Below are 21,238 nucleotides of genomic sequence, written 5' to 3' on the forward strand. Positions count from 1 at the left end.
AGGCCCTTTTGGCATAATACCCTAAAAAGAAATGAAAATGTTGTGCTTCTTCTGAAGTCAGAGGGCCACTTGAAATAAGGGGAAAGTGTGATATACAGATGGAGTTTTATGAATACATAAACATAAGTTTCTTTTACAAAGAAGGTTTACTATTTCAATCATGTTTGTTACATATAAAAATCATAGATTTTTTTTCCTTTTTATATCAAAATCCTCGATAAGTCTATCAGTTTTAAATATTAACACCCCCTGGTCAAAGATCTCACACTTTACCTGAATAAAGCATTCAAGAGTAGGGAAGGTATCAGTCAAGTTTTGTAAAGTGTTGAGTGGTTCACAGTAATCTATGCATAAAGATTTTAAGAACCTTTAATAAATCTCAGCTAGAAATAACCTTTCTGATGTTGCAATCTGTAGTTTTGACGGCATATTTGGGGGCACATCTGCAATAACTCAGAAAATATAACAACTGTGGTATTGCAATTTTCCAGTGAGACACTTATGGTCACACGTGATAGTCCCAGTCACTGAAGTAAAAACCTAAAGCAACTTTCTAGTGACTTGATAGCTGTAAGGAAAAAGTTATTTGTCAAATGTGCTAAAAAATTATAGTAGTATGAACATGCTAATTTGGTCTCAATGTCATTCAAGCATTATTGAAGCAATTATTAAAAAATTGAGACCCAGGACCTAACGGGTTGCCAAATGCCCTGTTCCGGCATAATTCTTCATTCTGGTCCGAACTCCACACGCCACTTTTCTCTTCCATCTTAGCATCCTGTACCATCCCAGATTCTTGGAGGGGCAGTATTTTGAACCCAATACACAAGTCAGGTGCCCGTTCCGACCCCTCCAACTACCGTCTGATAGCCTTAATCGACGTGGAGACAAAAATGTATGCATCAAACTTGTTGGCTGACCTGGAGGACTGGGTCAGAAGAAGTAACCTCATTCCCTACACCCAAACCGGATTCAGGGCAGGGATGGGCACACTCACGAACATCTCCGCGGTCACCCTGCTAGCCAACCAAGCTCTCGCAAAATCCAGGCCTTTGTATGCATGCTTCATAGACCTCAAAGCAGCCTTTGACAAAGTCCCGAGAGCCAAGCTATGGGTAAAAATGCATAACTGGGGTGTCCCAACCAAACTCTTGGACGCCATAATCAATTTGTATTCCCTGAGGTGGGTTCAGGTCAGGAAAGGAGACGGGCACAGTATAACCAAAAAGTTCCAAACCCTTAACGGGTTAAAACAAGGGTGTCTGCTGGCACCCTGCTTCTTTAACATCTACACTGCTGACCTTGATAAACAACTACGGTCAATCCAATCTGACCCCCCAAAACTGGGCAACGTCTCCACACCAAGTGTGCAATACGCGGATGACATTGTGCTCCTTGCACAAACACCTGTAGGCCTGCAGCGACTCATCACCAAACTAGGAGCTTATACCATCATGGCTCAACTAACCATCAACCACCAAAAAACAAAAGTGATGTGTTTCGCCAGACGAGTCAAAACAAAGGCACACCGCAAATTCATCTGGCACCTGGATGGGCAACTTCTGTCCCCGGTAGACTCCTACATATATCTAGGTTTCCATATAGACCGTAACCTCAATTTCAAATTACAATTGGGACAAGGTCGTACCAGAGCTAAACAACTGCAGTTTGCCTTCAGAGTTTTAAAGAATAGACTTACTGGGTGTTCTACAGGCCATTTGCTCAAAGCCATTTCAGCAAAATTCCTACCCTCTATCTCATACGGCTCGGAAATTCTAAACCTGAAAGATGCCACCTCCTTAAACTCAGCACAATCAACCTTCTTTAAGGACCTGTTCTCAATCCCCCGACATATTTCACAATCCCAAATTCGACTCGAGTACGAACTAAGAAACCAAACTCCCGATAGACAAGGGGCATTAGCCAAATACTACTGGAGAATGAGGGAGGCAGAGGACAACACCCTTGCGCATCACTGTTGGGAAGAAATCGAAACCCAAGCCAGGCTAAACAACTCAATGTTCAGTGTTCTGAAGGATTCCCTCCTGGCATTGCAGCTAGAGTAGGCCTGGCTTACCCTCCCCACCTATTCCAGTTTTTAAACCGTAGTGAATAAGGCAATCAAAAGGACCTCCTTATTAATAGACAAAACAGCTTTCTCAAAACAAAACCATGCCTGGGCCGTGATCCAAGGCTATCAGCGGCTGAAACCCCAACCATACCTGCTAGACCACTTTTCCCAGGAGAAAAAGCACTATCTACCGTTACTGCGGCTGGGGTCATTTCCATCAAAAGACTTGACACCAAAATGGAAATACCCCTGGCAATCCAAGGAATGTCGCTTATGCGGAGGATGGGACGAGTCTTTTCTACACTTACTATGCATCTGCCCTACCCTGGTAGAGACCTGAAGAACCGTCCTCCAGGAAGCCTTTAGGAAGGAACAAATAAGGTCATGTAGAGTAGCCGTCATGCAATGCCTCGGAGGACTATCAATCCAACTGTCCTGTAGAGCCATAAAATTCCTCAAAACCACAGCAACAGAACTAGAAAAAAAGGAAACCATTAACTAACTAATAAGTTTCAGTACACCTCATCCAGAAACTCACTTATTGTAATGTCTGTATGTTTTGTATTCACCTGTTTTTACTCCAAAATGTACATTTCATGAATGGTGGTTCTCCACCCTTTTGTGATATATATATTTTTTTAATGAAATCAAATAAAAGTATTTATTCATTCATTCATACTGAACTAATATTTAGCACTTTATAACATGTCTTTGGTACACAGAAAAAATACTCTGTTTAACTAGAGTATACCATGGAAGTATTGCACCACTCTGCAGTCAAATCATAGCCTGTAGGAATAATATTTGGTAATGTTCTACTCCGCCTTGCAATGTACAAAGAAAATGGATGATTGCTTTGTAAAACTCTCAGCATTCCAAAAGTTACAGTTTAATCTAGTGTTCTGCGTCCTCAAACATCACTAGTATGAGATGTTAATGGATGAAAATTAACTTAAGCTTCCTTGTCCTTCATTGTGCCATCAAAGTCATCCAAGTAACTGATCATGTAAAATTCCAGGGTAGTGCTCTTCGGTCTTGGTTTGTGACTGGTCTGGTGATTAATGTTCAATGTAAAGAAAATTCATTGATTTACAGTATTATTAATATACTTTCTTGGTTGTTTTGTTTAACATCAAGATGTTGCCTATCTGGTACTACAGTAATCCTGTGTTAAATTTGGCTCGAGAATGACACTCTAATACAAGGAAAATACAATTTTCTCTCAACATTATGGAAAGTACAATTTTAAGTCTATCCTAGAACTAAAACCACTTCAGTTTCTTCTTAATTTCCTGATTCCAGAAATCTGGATTGCTTCTGAAAATATCATTTGGATTTTTGTCAACTAGGATCTCCTATTTTTTGGATAATTTCATAAAACCAGGTGTACAATTGTCATTTATCTTGACATCCTTAATATAAAAAAAGGCCACGCTAGAGAAGAAATTGAACTAGTGGTAATGCTGGCTTTAAAGACAATAAAGTGCAAACATCCAGGCCAGTACTCGGATCAGAAATATAACTTTATATTTGCACCTTGAATCAAAATACAAATCAGGCTACTGTATAACTTACACAACTCTGGAGCCTATTTTATTGTGGCTATGTTATGAGTATCATTGCAGAACATTCTTTGATTTCTTCCCCCCCCCCCCCATATGTTTGACAACATATTTTTAAATTATTTATGATGAAACCCACATGGCTTTTCTCTTGTATTTTGTCATATGGGTAGGAGGAGGAAGAGCTTAATTACTGTCGCATACCACTAGATCATCCCAATGGATGCGGTCATTGGTTCTTTTCTTGTGAGATTTCAGACTCCTAATCTATGTCAATTTTCACCTCAACAAAATGAGCTCCTAATAGTTTCTTCATATTAAGAATGTTGTATTGAGCTGATTTAATCTACAATGATTATATGCAAAATTAAAGTGCATTTGACCCCTCTGTTTTGTGCTTGCATTACTTCCTAGTGTGACTTCCTCATCCCAGTCCTGACAAACAGGTATCCCTTCCCACAGTAGACCGAATTTCCTTGCCTATCCCTTTCAAAATTGAAAAAAACACATCTCCCTGGTATGTAGGTAAAGACCCTTCTCTTCTTGCTTGCCATACGAAGGGATCAGGAGCAGCAGACTTTGTTTTTTCTGTCTCGCAAACTTGATAGACAATGTTGATCCTAACTTTTACAGTTAAGATTTTTACTCCTTTTTCCATGTGTGCCAATACTTAACAGACCGGAATTTCAAGAATTATTTTACCACTCTCTTGGTCCTCCGATGGACCTTGCTGGATGCCAAGAGGAATTGGATATAAAGGGTCCTAACAGTCATCCGATAAGGACCAGGAATTGGACAACTGAATTGCAAAGTTGATATCAAGCTCATGTAGATTACTCTCAAGACAATAAAGGTAAAGAATTATCACTGCAAGCCCAAATTTCCTGAAGAAATGTAGTCGAGCAAAATCATACATACCAAAAGTTCAGCTAAAACTATGCAGAATGATAACATTAGAAAATTGATGCTCTGAGATCTCTCTAATAGGATCTCCCTTAGTCATTAGTAAACCAAAATTGGAAGTGCACACTCACTTATATAAAGATAAATCATGACCGCTGAATCAAAGTAGAATATTTAGTTTAATTTATCAAAATTTAGAAACATAAGTGTATCAATAGACTGCATAGGGTAATAAGACAAATAAAGAAAGGTTAAAAATAAGTACCAAAAGCTCAAGAGTTCATCAAAGGGACAATTGTGCCAGTTCAAGTAGGAAGGGACCACACGCGTATATAGCATATGCACCAGTTTGAGAAAGAAGCCAGATGAGTCCACATCAGGCAAGTTAATTTGCCAGGAAATCTCTGCAAATCTCCATTAGCAGTTTGTAATCAGCAGGATATGCAGAAGATCAAATCGTCCGTCACCATTTTAATAACATTTTTAGAGAGAGAGAGCTATCCGTTAGGTCAGGCAATGTTATATTCTTAGCATTTCCGGGGGTGACACCTCCTGGAGTCACCCCATCTGGTCAGACCACTAAGCCCATTGGTCAGTTCGTATGGAGTGTTTGTCAGGTGACATAAAGAAGCACAAGTTGCAGAGAAATTGGTGGGACAATTGTACAGTCCTTAAGCCATGCAGTATTTGAAACGTTAGAACAATGCTCCTTTACGTAGAACATAGGAGAAAGTTCAAAGAGTACAGTTTCCCAAGCAGATGTCCTGGAATGGTAACCTAATTGTATCAACATCTTTCGTTCAATACATGTGAACTCAGTAAGGAAATACACTGTTGCACATAATTTGTTATACTGAAGACATCTCTCACAGACAGTGAGCTTAGCAAGGCAGAACACTTTGTGAATGTATTAAGGCCTATATTAATTTAGACTAACAACGCAGTATATAGAATTTTATAAGCACACATTCATAAAACAACATAAAGATGTCATTTTGTTTTGTATAACTTCTGATGCACTTAGAAACACTTAGTAGAATTAGAATTGATACATGTCAGTATAGGGTACTTATAACGTTTTGTATGTACCAACGTGTAAATACATTTCAAATCATACATTTTAAACATAGGTGAAGTACATTCTCTATAAGTTTCACAGGAGCATCATGAAATAGAAATGTGTAGCACCTACTTTTCTTTTTTCATTTTCGGTGCACACGGTTACACACACAAAGAAGTAGATTTTAGTCAAATGTACTGTCATAATTGGTATCAATCGTACCATTTGATAAATCTCATTAGTTATTCTTGCATATAAATGGTATTAGAAATATTTAGGCAAACTTTTTATAATGTAAGAGTTCATCCTGTGCATGTTTTTCTAACACACATTAATAAAATATAGTTCTTTTTCTTTAGTATAACACAGCTTATGTTCCCTATACGAATGATATCACCTATTCTACTCTTTTTTGCATACTTTTACGATGCAGTAACTAAAATTCTTTGTTTTCCTCATCTTTTCTATAACGTATGAATTTTTCTCTCAGAGTGTCATGTTCGGTCTCTCCTGTCCTTAATGGTAAACATTTATTCTCACCACCTGTATCCGCTGGATATCAGTTGCTATCAGGACGCTCTTTAAGCTCTACTGCCGAGTTTGCAAGCTTGGATGTGCATTCCTGGATCTTGAGGGAGCCCCTGCAGTAGTAGGGTTTGTTCCTTTTCCTACTCAGTTGCTCGATTTCCATGGTGTCCTGCCAGAGTCATCTGGGAGCTTAGACTGGTAACAAGAGCGGTAACCGATATGGTAATCGGAAGGAGTCTGCATCTCTGAAGATGACCTTCTGTGAGAGAGACCATTTTGTTCCTCTCAGGATGTACATATGGCAGTCATCCTCATTTCTAAGGGTCGCATGATTGTTCTCTGTGACATTCGGTAGAATGAATCATGATGATCTGTAGGTATTTATCACCTTCTTGTCTGTGTTCAAGATATGGTTAAATGCAAGAGAGGCATTGGACTCTGTTTGTTCACAATGGGTTTCAGACAGCTCCTTTTTGATGTCTCTGGTCAGTAGGTTTCATACAATACCTTGTGAGGTCCGTATGAGAGATGCTTGTGTATATAATAATATACTTCTACAATCTGTAGATTTTCTGTACTTCAACTTAGTAGTGTTCATGCACTTTCTAATTTACTTGCTGTGGTGGTTTTACTCTGTGCACATGTTTACACTTTTAGGAATAATTCGATTTCAAGAATGCTTTCATGATTCCTATGTGGATAAGGGGTTTCTATTTTTAAGGAGGAGACATGTTTCCTTTGTCAGTGACTAGCATGGTTTCTTTTTAGGGGTAGAGGGAGGTGATTGAGTGGCTTTTGGCCCACAACTTCTGGCACAATGCAGTTGGCCTTTCAGACTTTGCTGTCCATGCTGTATGGACCCCTGTAGTGGGATTTCTCTGAAGGTTTTTCTATTTGAGCGTCAGCCGTTGTCTATTCCCTCCCCCTTTTGGTGTCCGATTCATCCCATCCTTGTTTCAGACTCCGCCAGAACCGATGTTCTCAGCCAGCTTTTAATTTCTTCTGCATTCTAGTCAACTGCTTGAAGGTTGGGGGTTTCAGCCCGTCCATCGTTTAGGGAACTTTTCATCCATTCACTGGGTGTTAGATATCACTTTTTATGCCTTTGACTCAATCCAGTCTTTGTTTACATCAGTATTTTCGTTCATTCCAACATATGAATTGGTTCTTTACTTCCTTTGGTGCCTTGGTATCTTTTTATGTGGACGCAGGTACGACTTAATGATTTGGTCGCTCATGGGGTCTTCCTTGCTCGAGGTTCAGGAACCAATACTTGTCTAGTGTGTTTCCTCTACCCAACATTGTTGCTCTGCTAAACTTGATTCCTGGGTGGTATTGGTTTGAATGGATCAGTCATTCTTCTTTGATTGACATGACTTCTCATGTTGACCTTTAACAGAGTTCTAGGTAAGAATAAGGGAAAGCGTTCCTTCTGTATTTTGTGGCTATTCTATGTAACACCTTTTACACAGTAATGCAAATGTGGAAGGGAGGCCTTATTAAATGTTTGGGTAAAAAATACTAGGCTAACTCTTTCTGTCTTTCCTGACTCCTTTAACATGCCTACACACACACAACAGACACATATTATCCATCACTCCTGTTTTTGATATAACCCATTGTACTTCCTTTGCTTAACATTCTCTCTATTTGCTAACTTATCACTAGCATTAATCTTGTTCCACATCTTTCTGTCCTGGGTGGACACACTTTAGAACTTACTATAATACCAAGCTATAAAACAAAGTAGCCTCTTCCATGAATAAATGGGTATATATTGCAATAATTCCACAACATCACCTTCTTCCTTACAATCTAGGAGATCATTTTACAACACAGTTAAATCCTCTAACTCCTTCATTGGCCCTGGTATGATACAAGGTCATCGTGATACTTGAGTCCACCCTTTACTGTGAAGTCTGCCAATTTCAATTGATAAAAACAGAGAATTGCCTCTCACTACCACCACTTAGGACAATATTGTTGCATAAAAATAGTAATCAAAATGTGATGAAACCTGAAATTCCTATCACTCTTACAAATTCCTATCTGTGTAAATGATACAGTACCAACAATACAATTCTAGGTAAACTCTTCTTCACAATTACAAAACCTTATCACAGCTGTCCATCTAATCAAATTCCAGCCATTTCATCCTAAATTACTTTAATGTTCTAGTTGAATTTGGGAAGTGGTTCAATTATTCATAAGAACCAGCCCACGTAAGAGTCGCATGAACTGTCCCATATTTCCCAGTCTGGATATCTTTTCTGTTGCTTCCGCTAATCTAATTTCTGGCTTGATGCCTTTTTTTATTAATATCCGAAGGTCTAAATACTCCACAGCAACGTTGAACTTTGTTTTGTGATTTCACTTTTCCTAAGCACTTCCAAGGCTTGTGCTCATCCTTATCAGACAACTGCTCCAGTACGTTATTTTCCAAATTAGTTAATTTAGAGAGAGGACAGAGGATGCCCTTCAAGCATTTTTTAAAATGTAGATTGAGAACATCAGCACACATCCTAATTTATCCGTTAGTTTTATACACCAGTGCAATATAGGCCAACAATTTAGAGATAATACCTGTCTGGGCAGTATTATTGTCTCCAAAATGTTGCTGTTCTCTCTAAAATGAACCTCTCAACACTACTAGTACCATATAATGTTTCATATCAGTAAACGAGGATTTAGATATAGCCACAACTTTTGAATATTAACTTTGTTAATCTTTTTAAGATATTTGGCATTTACCACCCAGTAATCCAAGTCCACCATATAACAATTTTCTTTTTTTTACAGTATGGATCATTCAGTTCATACAATTATAAACAAATACTTAATGGTTTCTAACCATTAAAAACACATTTTTATGTAACAACTGGTGCCTTTGATAAACTGCTTACATTGTGGGAAATTCCCAGAGTAACCTTTTTCTTGAGTCTAACAGTGACGTAAGAGTGAGGTTTATTTTTCAGTTTATATATCTGATGCATAAATCTGTAATGATGGCTGTCCCAGGGAAAGTCTAACTGTGCTCCAACAACACAGAGCAAACGAGGAAAAAAAATGCCTTGTCTCACGTAACTGCCGCACAATATTATCTATGCCTGAATCGCAGTGCATATGTTCGCTCTTTTGGAAATTTTGTAAGGTAGTTCAATGTTACAACTGTTAGAAACTATTATTAAACCGTTCCCTTTACTGCTCCAAACTCTTCACTTAGTGGGACAGTGATAATATCAAGTTTTACTATAGCACGTGCCCACTGTCCTCAATGCCCTCTGAGTTGTCAGGTGTGAATTTCTTGGTGTTGGGTTAATCCACATAGGGGCTGTTGCTATGGGGAAATGTTTTGTGACCCTCAGCTCAGGGCTTTAATTGGGCAAGGTCCTAACAATGCTTAGCGCCAGCAGTTCTACAAAGCAGGTACTGAGACTGGTGCCTATCGGGCTCTCTGAACTTTTGTTTCCGAACTTTCATTCTTTGTGTGCCTTCGGCTCCTCTAAATACGAACCTTAGGTTTGCAGAGCATAATTAAGAGTGTACTTTATGAGCACCACCAAAACATCACTCCGCAGCAGGGTAGCACCATCTCAGCATCTCTCTGCACCACCTCAGCAATGCTCAGCATCACCTCACTGGTACTCGGCACAAAAACAGCACACCTCAGCAGCAGCGCACCACCACAGTATCACTCGGCACCACCACAGCATCACTCAGCACCAGCGCCACATCTCTTCAGCACCAGCGCTGCATCTCCTCAGCATCACTCAATACTAGCACAGCACCATCTCTGCACCACCTCTGCATCAATGCACCACAAGCCCAGCACCAACTCAGCACCACTACAGCACCATCGCAGCACCACCTCCGCAGCAATTCTGCTTTTAATGCAGCACCTCTTCAGAATAAGTACAGCACCAGCTGAGCACAGCACCACCAAAGCATCACTCAGCACCACATCTGCACAACCACACCACCACCTCAGCAACACTACGCACCAGTGCATCACCACCTCCGCAACACTACACTACAAAATTCCATTACACTTAATACCATTTAATTACTATCCAAATAATTCTACAGCACACCATGCCACATATTTCCACTACACATCTCCTCACCACACAATTCCACAACAAACCATTCCAGTACAACCCATCCCTGCCTCCCACTACCCCTTTTCATCTTGCAATCCCACTGGCCCTCTCATTCCTCCCTCATACTCTCTATCTCCTCTCTATAATACCTGCTCACACATGCTACCTTCTGGTAGCCCATCGCGGTGTGCACTAGCCAACCTCTCTCTTCACCCTCCCCAGGGAACCCTCCCATCTCTCTCCATCTCTCTCCATCTCTCGCTCTCGCTCGCTCTCTCTTTCCCCCCCCCACCTCACTTGCTCATACACTCTTCACACCTCTATCATACGGTTAACTTCAGATCTTTGAGCACAATATATTTTCTGTGCCTTTTCAAATTTTTCTGTCCCTCAAACCCACACTGTCTTCCTCTTTTGCGGGTGTCTTCTATATACACAAACACTCCCTCTTTATACCTCTGTGGCCTGCTGTTCACTTCTCTCTCTCTTTCTCACACACTCTTGATGATCATCTGTCTAGAGTTCATTCACCACTTCGTGCACAAACTACCTATCCCTCTCTATCTTCCTCTAACTCTATTTTCTGAAGCTCTCACCCCTGTTCACCATGCCACACAAATACACTACACACCACACAATACAAACTCAAACAATCCCACAAATACCAATTCCAATCCAACCCACATAATTCCACTCCACACCACTTACATCCACAACACTCCAAACAAAACACAGGGGTAAAAGACATTACCATTTACAGTGCCAATAGCTCTAACTCCCGCAAATGAGAGACCTATTGCATTGCAAATGCTTGTTATAAATTGGTATTGGATTTCTTGTTGGTTTCTTTTTCAGTTGTTTTGGAGCTGTTTAAACTGTTCTTTGAGTAAGCCTTGCTGCTCAGAGCCACAGCTACCCAGGGTTGAGCCGAAGGTTTTCAAATGAAACTTTCTGGGTTAAAGGGGTTGGTAAGTGTATTAAATGGTGAGGTTGCACAACCACACCATGTAATACTCCACGATTTGTAATAAATATGTTTAAAGTACTAGCCTTCTATAATAATGAAACAAACAGGCTTTAAAAAAAACAACCATATTCAAAATTATTTATTTAAAAACCTATAAATAATTTCCTATGAATGTTGAAAACTATGGTTTTTCATTTCAGGGATACTGACTGCCAGTCAGTCAGTCAGTCAAAAGCTTTTATTTCGGCATAATGCCATAAAAAGACATAAATAATTCTGTACAATAAAAGACAATTAAATCAACATATACATAGAGTGCAGGCCATAAAAACATTAAAACTTTATGCTAAAAAATTTGCACAGAGAAACAAAGGTAAATTATTTCCACAAGAAGCCAATTTGTTGGAACTGTGACCAAAGCCCAAAATAATCTCAGAGCACCAGCAGATTCTAGAATTGCAATAATAATGATACTGGAATCAAAAGGGTTGTGGGACAATGATCATTTTTTTGGACCTGGTGAGCCACATGGAAAAAAGATATTTGGCCATCGCAAAGACTATCAATGGGGTGGTATCATATTTTAAAATTCTAAAGACTACCTGGTAGTCCCTAAGGCCCCTAGACTTACAGAGCTGAATAATCCATTTCTTCCTAGCCTTGATATAAAGAGGGCAAAAAAGAACAACATGCATCTCAGTTTCACAAATATCAATACAAGCAGGACACATGCTTGAACGATCAGATGCGTTAGACCATCTACATGTAAAGGCCCTCAAAGGTAACGAACTGTGACGAAACTGGATGTAAAGTTTCTTTGCCAGGGGGGGTTGGATAACATCCAGGAAGGTTTCGTACTGGGGGCTGGACTTAATGTCCAAAAAGGTGCCTGTAAGCCTACCCAGAGAAGAATGTAATAACATTTCCTTCCGATAGAGACACAAAGCCTCACTCAAAGATTTCTTGGATAATGTGCGGCTTGTCTCTTCCGGGACGGACCAAAGGTCCCCCTTCCCTATGGCATAACACAGGGTCTTAACGTAAGTTAGCCAAGGAATCTTTTCCAGTTTCCCCCTTGCCAATATATCGGCCAGGTCAAGCCTATAGCTTGCAAGCTCAGGTGTTGACCAAAGTCGTCTTCAGAACAGGAGAGGGCGATTCAGGGCAATTTCTTCTATAGGAACTAAGCCTAAATCCAATCTCAAGGGGATTAGGGGGGTACTTGCAGGTAATTTCAGCAGACGCCTAATAAAGGAATTCTCAATTACCGCTAAAGAAGCAGGAGTAGAATACCCCCAAAGCTCAGCGCTGTATAGCGCGCCCCCTCTTGCTTGGGATTTATAGATTTCCATAGGGGGGCCCAAAGGTTTGGAAGAGGTGTTATTAAAAACCTTCAGTAAACCCCCCACTGATTGAGCTAGCTTCAGGTTTGCCTTTGCCATGTGAGACCCCCATTTCATTTTATCATTGAGGGTCACCCCTAGATAGTCAAAGGTGGCAACCCTATCTAGTTCTACATCTCCCATCTTAGGGTGGGGACAGTTGATTAACTTGGAACTGAAAACCATAAATTTTGTTTTGGATAGGTTCAGTTCCAAATCCCTTTTTTCGCAGAAAGAGCAAAAGGCCTCCAATGTACGCTGGACGCCCATGAAAGATTTGGATAACAAGAGCGTGTCATCCGCGAACATAAGGGCCGGTATCCTACGCCCCGCGAGGATCGGAAAATCCAAATTAGCGGAGCGCAGGAGATGCTCAATCATCCCATTGATAAAAAGGGAGAAAAGGGTGGGGGCCAGGACACAACAAGGTTTTCGAATGAAACTTTCTGGGTTAAAGGGGTTGGTAAGTGTATTAAATGGTGAGGTTGCACAACCACACCATGTAATACACCACGATTTGTAATAAATATGTTTAAAGTACTCGCCTTCTATAATAATGAAACAAACAGGCTTTAAAAAAAACAACCATATTCAAAATTATTTATTTAAAAACCTATAAATAATTTCCTATGAATGTTGAAAACTATGGTTTTTCATTTCAGGGATACTGACTGCCCCATATGGACCTTCTTGGAAACAACAACGGAGATTTGCCCTGACGACTAAGACATTTCGGCTTGGGGAAGAAGAGCATAGAAGCACGGATATCTGAGGAATCAATATTCTTGATCAGGGCCTTTCAAGTGCCAAAAGGTAGGACAAGTTTGCCTTTGTTCAGGTAGCTTTTTTACTGGTTGCGAGGGCCTTCTGTAAAATACGGTGCCCATCTCTTGGTGTCCGTTGCTCTCTGTTGGCAGCTGTGACCCTGCAACCACTCAGATGGTGGCTGGGCCAACATATGCTGGAGATTAGGCCTAACGGCTAGTTTCTGGGTCTCTCTGCCGGCCGTGGGGCAATCTGGTGGTTAAAGTGGCTCTTGTCTGATGTGGTATGACTTTTTGCTGTTACCGAGGAGGCTTTAATAAAGGTGTTTTTTTGAGGGGCAAGTATTTTGTTTTGGTTAAACACTATACTGGGAGCATAGTCTCTTAACTTTAGTTGGTGGATATTACTTATTACAGGAGCTCATTGCAGGCATCAAAGGCTTTTTGCTGGTAGTGGGGACTCTTTGTTGGTAGTAGTACGGTTTCATATAGTGGTGCTGGATGCTCTTAGATAGTGGTGGGCTCTCTTAAATGGTGGTCTGCTCTCTTTGCTGATGGTGATATCTCTTTTTGCTGGTGATTTTGAGGTTACTTGCTGTTTCTGAGGACAACTGATGAGCCAGGTTTTTTTTTGTAAGGTGCTGGGGTCCATGTTTTGGCCTCTGGGATTCTTTGCTGGTCTCAGGATACCTTTGTCATTACCGGGGTCTTCTTATTGGTTTTAGGGTCTTTTGTGGTATCAGATGCTTTGTGCTGGCGTTGGGAGGCTCATATACACCAACTCCTGGGCTTGAAGTGCTCCTTCATGGTATGAGTGAACGACAAAGTTATCCTTTATGTAGGATAGAGCCTCTTTAACTTCCCAGTTTTGAACCCTCCTTTCCAAACCTTTGTCCTCAGGTCAGCCATTTGATCCTCAGTTCAAAGTAACCAACGCTGTCTCCAACATAATTTGCTCACTCGTCTTTGGAAATCGGTTTGAGTACAGCGATGCCAAATTCCAGTACCTTCTACATCTGGTTAGCAACAATGTTCGTCTGGCTGGTGGATTGGCTGCTCAGGTATGGCCAAGAACCACGGTGTTTTGTTCCTTCCACAGACAGGCTTCTTCCAAAGTATCTTTATTTCAGACAAGTAATACATAAAAAATTAACAAACCCTTTCCTGTAATGTGCAGTAGGAGAGATGTTCTCTTAAGATGTCCATTTGACACCATTTTACTGAGAGACAAGATTATGTCACCCTTTTACCAACTGTATTCTTGTTTTGTTTTATGTGAGCCAATTAAACGAATACACTTAATTCCACTAGTTTATAAAAAGATAGGTCTAAGGTGGCTAACACAGCATCAGAGATATGAAGTCATATGTTCTGTTACAATATTTCCTTACATATGCACAGTAGGTACCTCTTTGCAGCCTGTTAGCTGGGGTTTTTACCCCAGAATGGAGGCTTTGATGGAGAGGTGAAAATATACAGCCTCGAATAGTGTAGATTACCATAAGGAAAGGTTCTTTACTACAGGCCTCCTAAGAGTGACTTGTGTTTGGAAGCGCCCACAGACAGGCAACAGATATTGAGAAGGACGTATGAGGATTTAGAAAGCTGCATGTTTAGGACATGTTTGTATTCTTTTAGCCTGTCTTGTTTTTTCAGATGGTCAATATATGCCCTTTTTTGAGACACTTTCCTGGGCCACACCAGAAAATCTTGGAGAATGCTTGTAAAATCTTCCAGTTCATCGACAAGGCCACCCAGGAGCACAGACAAACACTTGATGCTGAGAACCCACGCGACTACATTGATGCCTACTTGCTGGAAATGGACAAGGTAAGGGGCCAGAAGTCCATGAGTGCCCACTTGGATGCTGGTACATTGTGCTATGAGTCTGATTTGCGATCTTGCTTCCGTGTGGCTTCATCCTAAACCTGTGGTCTTACGGAGACGAAACTCCCGATGAGATTTAAGGGCATAAGGGTTGTTAGTCATGATGGAACAGTAGAAATCCACAGCTCATTTAATTATCATGATACAAGTGGACATTTTAGTTTAGTATTAAATATGTCTCTTGTTTCTGAGAATGCAGTGGCTGGCAGTAAATGTTTGGGTGAGACAAAGACAAGTGGACAGACCCTCCTGGTGCGCAGTTTTAAGGCTTGAGTTAATGTAGGAAGCTGGCTCTGTATATACTATACCAAAATGAGGTATAGTGTGCACAGAGTCCAGTGGAACCCCAAAGGTAGGCAGAAGTAAAAGTAGATTGCACCTTACTCTCTATTTGTGGAAGTGTGGGCGAGCAGTAAGGCTTTATCAGAGGACAGTGTTAAGCATTTGTTGTACACACTCAGGCAAGAAAGGATGTCACACACTCAAAGACTGAACTTAGACCAATTTGATTTGAGTAAAAATATTACTCAGTTATATTTATTTTTCTAGAACCAAGCAAGCCTGGCACAGGTAAGTGTAAATGGTATTGTTCAACCTGCCTTGAAAAGTACAAGCAAGCTGAATGAAAAATGACATTGTAAAAGGTTTATAAATACGTTGAATAAAGTGGAAATTACTGTTAGATTACTTTTCAGATTACTTTATGGATTACTTTTTCTACTCAGTGTGATATGCCTAGATATCACACTGGGGCATTTACTAGAGAAAAGGTAAGTAAAGCAGTTTTTAGATATTAGCAGTTTTTCAACTTCTCATACAAAACCAACTTCACACAACATTTTTCACAAGAATGCAGTCAATACAGTTCTATAGGAGGAAATGAGGTTATTGGTTTCAAGGTAAGTACTTGTATTTGGTTTTCTGGGGTTAGAACCAGGGATCCCCCAGGGTCAAGGCTGCACCCTCAGCAGCACTAGGACGGCCGGGTGCAGAGTGGTGAGGCACAATGTTATCCAATGGGGGATAGGGGGCCTCCGGTTGGTGGCTGCTCACGAGCAGGCCACAAGGTTGTGATATCAAAGCTCCTGCTGTTCGGCTCAGGGCAAAGGGGGATCCGAGTTAGCACCCAAAGTGCACCTGCAGGGGCAGCTGGGTGCAGATTGCTGTTTTGGCGTACGGTGCTCTGTTGATTTCGTTGGAGATTCTCCGGTCGCAACAAAGACTGCAGGCTCGGGGACGAAGATCTTCTGGAGGTGACCTCCGGTTGGAGAGGTAAGTTGGAATTTCTGGGGATGCTGGGACACTGTTGGTTGGGCCACCCAAGGCTGTGGGACGTCAGGTGCAGGGGTGTCTTTAGGTAGTGGGTTATGTTACCAGCTCCTGGTGACACAGATGTAGGATTATTAAAGATTCTCCCCGTTTCTATTACTCTGAAGCAAAATGCTCGGCTTTCTCGTATACCTCAGTACAAAATTTCTCCGGCAGGCGAGAAGGCTTTGCTCTCCATCATACAAGATTTGGTAAAAAGGGGTGTGGTGGAGGAGACAACTGCTAATGTGTGTAACAGCCCCATTTTGCCTATCTTAAAGAAGGCCCCTGTTGGAAGCGATCCTGACTACACTGATACCTATCGTTTTGTGATTGATTTGCGTGAAATTAATAAAATAGTGGTGCCCCAATATCCTGTGGTTTCAGACATCACTACTATTCTCACTATGATTCCTCCTACTGCTAAATATTTCTCTGTGATTGATTTAAAGAATGCTTTCGTTAGCAGTCCGATTCATCCTGTTAGCCGCCATACTTTTGGCTTCTCATTGTCTGGTCGCAGCTTCCGGTTCTTTCGCGCTCCGCAGGGGTACAGAGAGAGTCCTAGTATTTATAATCAAGCTTTGAAAACATTGTTGGATGATTTGGTCTTGCTGGTAATGTGCTTTTGCAATACGTAGATGATTTGTTAGTGGCTTCTGATACCGAGGAAGGTTGTAAGAAGGCCACCGTACAATTATTGTCTCATTTGGCTGCTAATGGCAATAAAGCATCCCTTTCTAAATTTCAATATTGTCGACAGGAGGTGACCTATCTCGGTCATCTACTGTCGAAGTAGGGGAGGAGACTAACCCCTTAGTGTGTGACTACCATTTTTAATATGTCTGTACCTCGTACTCAGCGTGATGTTCGTGCATTTCTCGGCATAACTTCTTACTGTCGCCAATGGATCCCTAATTTTTCCCTTCTTACTAAACCTCTTCTGTATTTAACCACTAAAGATGTGCATGAACCTTTACCCTGGACTGATGCCTGTCAAGATGCTTTTGACTCTTTGAAATCTGCGCTTTGTTCTGCACCTGTTCTTGGTACTCCTGACTACCGAAAGCCTTTTGTGCTTTACGTACACGAGATGGATGGTTGCTCGCTTTCTGTGTTAACACAAGGATTTGGTGATAAGCAGAGACCTTGTGCCTATTTCTCGGCGGTGTCGGATAACGTCGCCAGAGCACTCCCTAGCTGTTTAAGAGCTACTGCTGCGGTTGCGGTGGCTATTTGACAGTCGGAAGGGCACGTTCTGAACACTGACCTCAGAGTGATGGTACCACACGCTGTGGATACATTATTGAACAAAACAAAGACCCAGCACCTTACGAGTGCGCGTCTTACCGGATGCGAATTGACTTTGTTTGCTGCACATATTACGATTAAATGATGTGCCACTCTGAACCCTGCTACGTTACTACCCCCCCTTCGAAAGAAAAGAACAATGATGTTCATGATTGTATATTTCGGACTGAGGAAGAAACGAAGGTACGGGTAGACCTGACTGACACTCCTCTATCTGACCCTCAAGGGGAGTTGTACGTCGATGGCTTGCAAGTTACCAGATGGCACGACAACTGCTGCATATGCGATAACTACTCTCCATGCTATAGTTGAGGCTTCTCCAGTACCCTATCAGTCAGCACAGGTGGCTGAATTAGTGGCATTGTTTCGGGCCTGTGATTTAAGTGAAGGACGGAGAGTAAATATTTACACCGACAGCCAGTACGCCTTTGGCGTGGCTTATAGTTTTGGCCGACTTTGGCCAGAAAGAGGTTTTCTTACTCCTCATGGTCAGCGAATACAGCATGGCCCCTTGATTTTGCGATTACTGACAGCATTGACGTTACCAGAAATAGTGGCTGTAGTCAAATGTGGTGCACACAAGGCAGTGGTTGATGCAGTGGGGGAGGGTAATGCCTTTGCCGATCAAGTAGCTAAGGAAACTGCGAAATCCAAATTGACCTCAATGTTTGTGACTAGCTCTGCTAGGTGGGTGGCTGAAACAGAGATGTTTGATAATACCATGGAGAGTGTCCGAGAAATACAGAAAGAAGCTACCCCTATTGAACTGGCTCACTGGAAAGAGCGAATTGGGAGATTAGATGCAGATAGTTGTTGGATTGATCTGACAGAAAAGCAGCGGTGGCTATTGCCTAATGCATTAGTGAATGCGGTGGTGACAATGGCACATGGTTCAGCTCATATTGGGCTGAAAGGTATTTGTGCATTATTAGATCCTGTATGGTACAATCCCAATATTTCTAGGACCGCTGCTCATTTGGTACAATATTGCATGGTTTGCTTGCGACATAATCCAGGGGGCAGGGAGCCTGTTCTGAGTGGAAACTTTGCACCACCATCTTTGCCTTTTGAGGTGCTTCAAATGGATTATATCCAGCTGGAGCGCGTTAACAATTTGAAGTATGTCCTGGTCGTGGTATGCGCTTTCAGTAAATGGGTGGAAGCCTACCCGACAAAAGAAAACACTGCTTTGGCAACGGCAAAAGCGTTGGTAAAGGTGTATTTCCCTCGCTACGGATTCCCTTGTGTGATCTGGAATGATAATGGAAGACATTTTAATGCAGAACTCATCACACATATGTGTAATGGACTAGAGATTAAACAGAATTTCCATGCGGCTCGACACCCCCAGTCCGCTGGGTTGGTCGAGAAGTATAATGGGATATTAAAGCTCAAATTAGCTCAAATTCAAGAAAGTACTGGATTGAGGTGGCCAGATGCTCTGCCGCTGGCATTAATGTCAATACGAGTTACCCCACATTCTCGTTCTGGTTTGTCTCTGTATGAGGTCATTTTTGGGCGCCCTGCTAATGTTTGGGGCATGCCGAGACCCAGAACGTTTCGTGATATAGAGTATCCTATGCTGACAGACTATTTATATGCTTTGACTAAAGATCTTCGTTCCATTCATTAACAGGTCTCAGCAGTTTTGCAGCCCCTGCCGGAGGGTCCTGGACATCGCTTGGAACCAGGACAGTGGGTTCTGGTCCGTAACTATCAGCAAAAATCCAGCTTGGATCCTCGTTGGTCTGAACCGTTTCAAGTCTTGTTGGCCACGCGGACGACGGTAAAAGTGAACGGCAAACGACACTGGATTCATGTGTCACATCTGAAAAAACTACCCCTCCCGCTTCCATATGATCAGCAAATCCAGGACGGGGTTCTGACTCAGGAAAGGGAGCGAGTTCCTCGATTCATCCCTTTTTCTGACGCCCAGGTAATTGGAGAAGGGCAAGGAGAAGGTGCACCGGGCTCGGAAGGGGCTCTGTCATCAGCACAATTGATCGCCCCAGATTCTGTTGTTCCTACAGCTAACCCAGAGGCTCGCAGTGCCCCTGTTTCACCGGATTCATCATCCTCTGTTTTGTTCTCTGATCAAGAAGTGCCTGGTCATACTCGATACAACCTGCGGCCTAGAAAACAACACGGTACACCAGGTGAACATGGTAGGAGATAGGAAGAGACTTGAGTGATAGGTTACAGACCTGTGCTATGAATGTCTGTTAGATACGCTTCTGGTGTACTGAGCGAGACACTGGACTGAACGCGCTGAGAGCCTTGAACATTTGTTTGCTCTGTTCAGAAAGAAAGACTGAATTTAATGTTCAAAGGGGTCCAGGTTGTGTTTTCTTCAAGGGTTGTGTGAGAACATAACTCCAACGTGAGAAGTTTGTTTTGGTATTATCTGTGATGAACGATAGGAGCCTGCCTGTGAGGCTCTAAACGGACACAGGAAAGAAGCACCCTCTTGCAGGTTGGACTACATTGCCCTAGTTTATTGTTGGACTTTTAGTTAGCATGTATCCCTTTGCTCGTTTTGTTCCTGAAGAGGAACGTCCTTTTGTACCACGCTATTTTCCTACATATATGCCTGTTTTTTCTAGTTGCACCAATCGTGTTAAAATTGCATTTATAGTTACTATAGCAATATTGCTAATTATATTTCTGGGAGTATTCATATATTTAGAATTTCGCCACCCTATGCATACTGTTTTAGGAACAACTACCCCACCTATGGAACATGTGTTTCATACTTTAGCCCCTCATAAGGAAAGGCATCGTCAGACTTATGTGAAAAACGCATTCATTGAAATGCTTCATCAAGCACACAGTGCCACCAATACTACAAATTGCTGGGTTTGTGGTCTTTTACCATCTGTTATGCACAAGCACGACTTATTTATATCCCTACTTTTGTCTGATCTGGAAAGTTGTGAGGCTTGGTTCAAATTGCTTTCCATGATGTATATGCATTACACTGTGGACGCTCGAAGGTTGTCAGAGAGGTATTATGAAATGATTTTAGCATATATTGAGGTTCATCAAGGATTCAACCCTGAAGGGAATAATGGAGCGGGAACCTTAGATCCGAATGCTTGTATGAATATGTATATAACGCATGAAAATACCACTTGGTTGAAAAATGAAATTTTGGACTTTGTTGAATTCAATTTCACTCAGTATTTTCGACACTTTCAGGACCGTAATGTTACTGAAGATAGGGCTATTCTAGTGCCTGTATTAAACAGTACCTCTACGTTTTGTGTTCAAGGAGTAGGGTACATATCAGTAGGAGAAAGCCGATGTAATTACACTTATCAGTTGCGTACCTTTAGCAGCCCTCCGTTGTTAACCCCTCCTAATGTATATTTTGTCTGTGGAGAAAGTGCCTATAC

General features: G+C 41.6%; 1 pseudogene; it reads left to right on the plus strand.

Annotated features, from left to right (window-relative positions):
• LOC146770976 (cytochrome P450 2J2-like) overlaps positions 1–19,585 on the plus strand; it is a 68,261-nt pseudogene extending 48,676 nt beyond the window's left edge.
• Positions 19,586–21,238: the final 1,653 nt, after the last annotated feature.

Source organism: Triturus cristatus, unplaced genomic scaffold (assembly GCF_964204655.1).
Source record: "Triturus cristatus unplaced genomic scaffold, aTriCri1.1 SCAFFOLD_742, whole genome shotgun sequence".
NCBI classification, from domain to species: domain Eukaryota; kingdom Metazoa; phylum Chordata; class Amphibia; order Caudata; family Salamandridae; genus Triturus; species Triturus cristatus.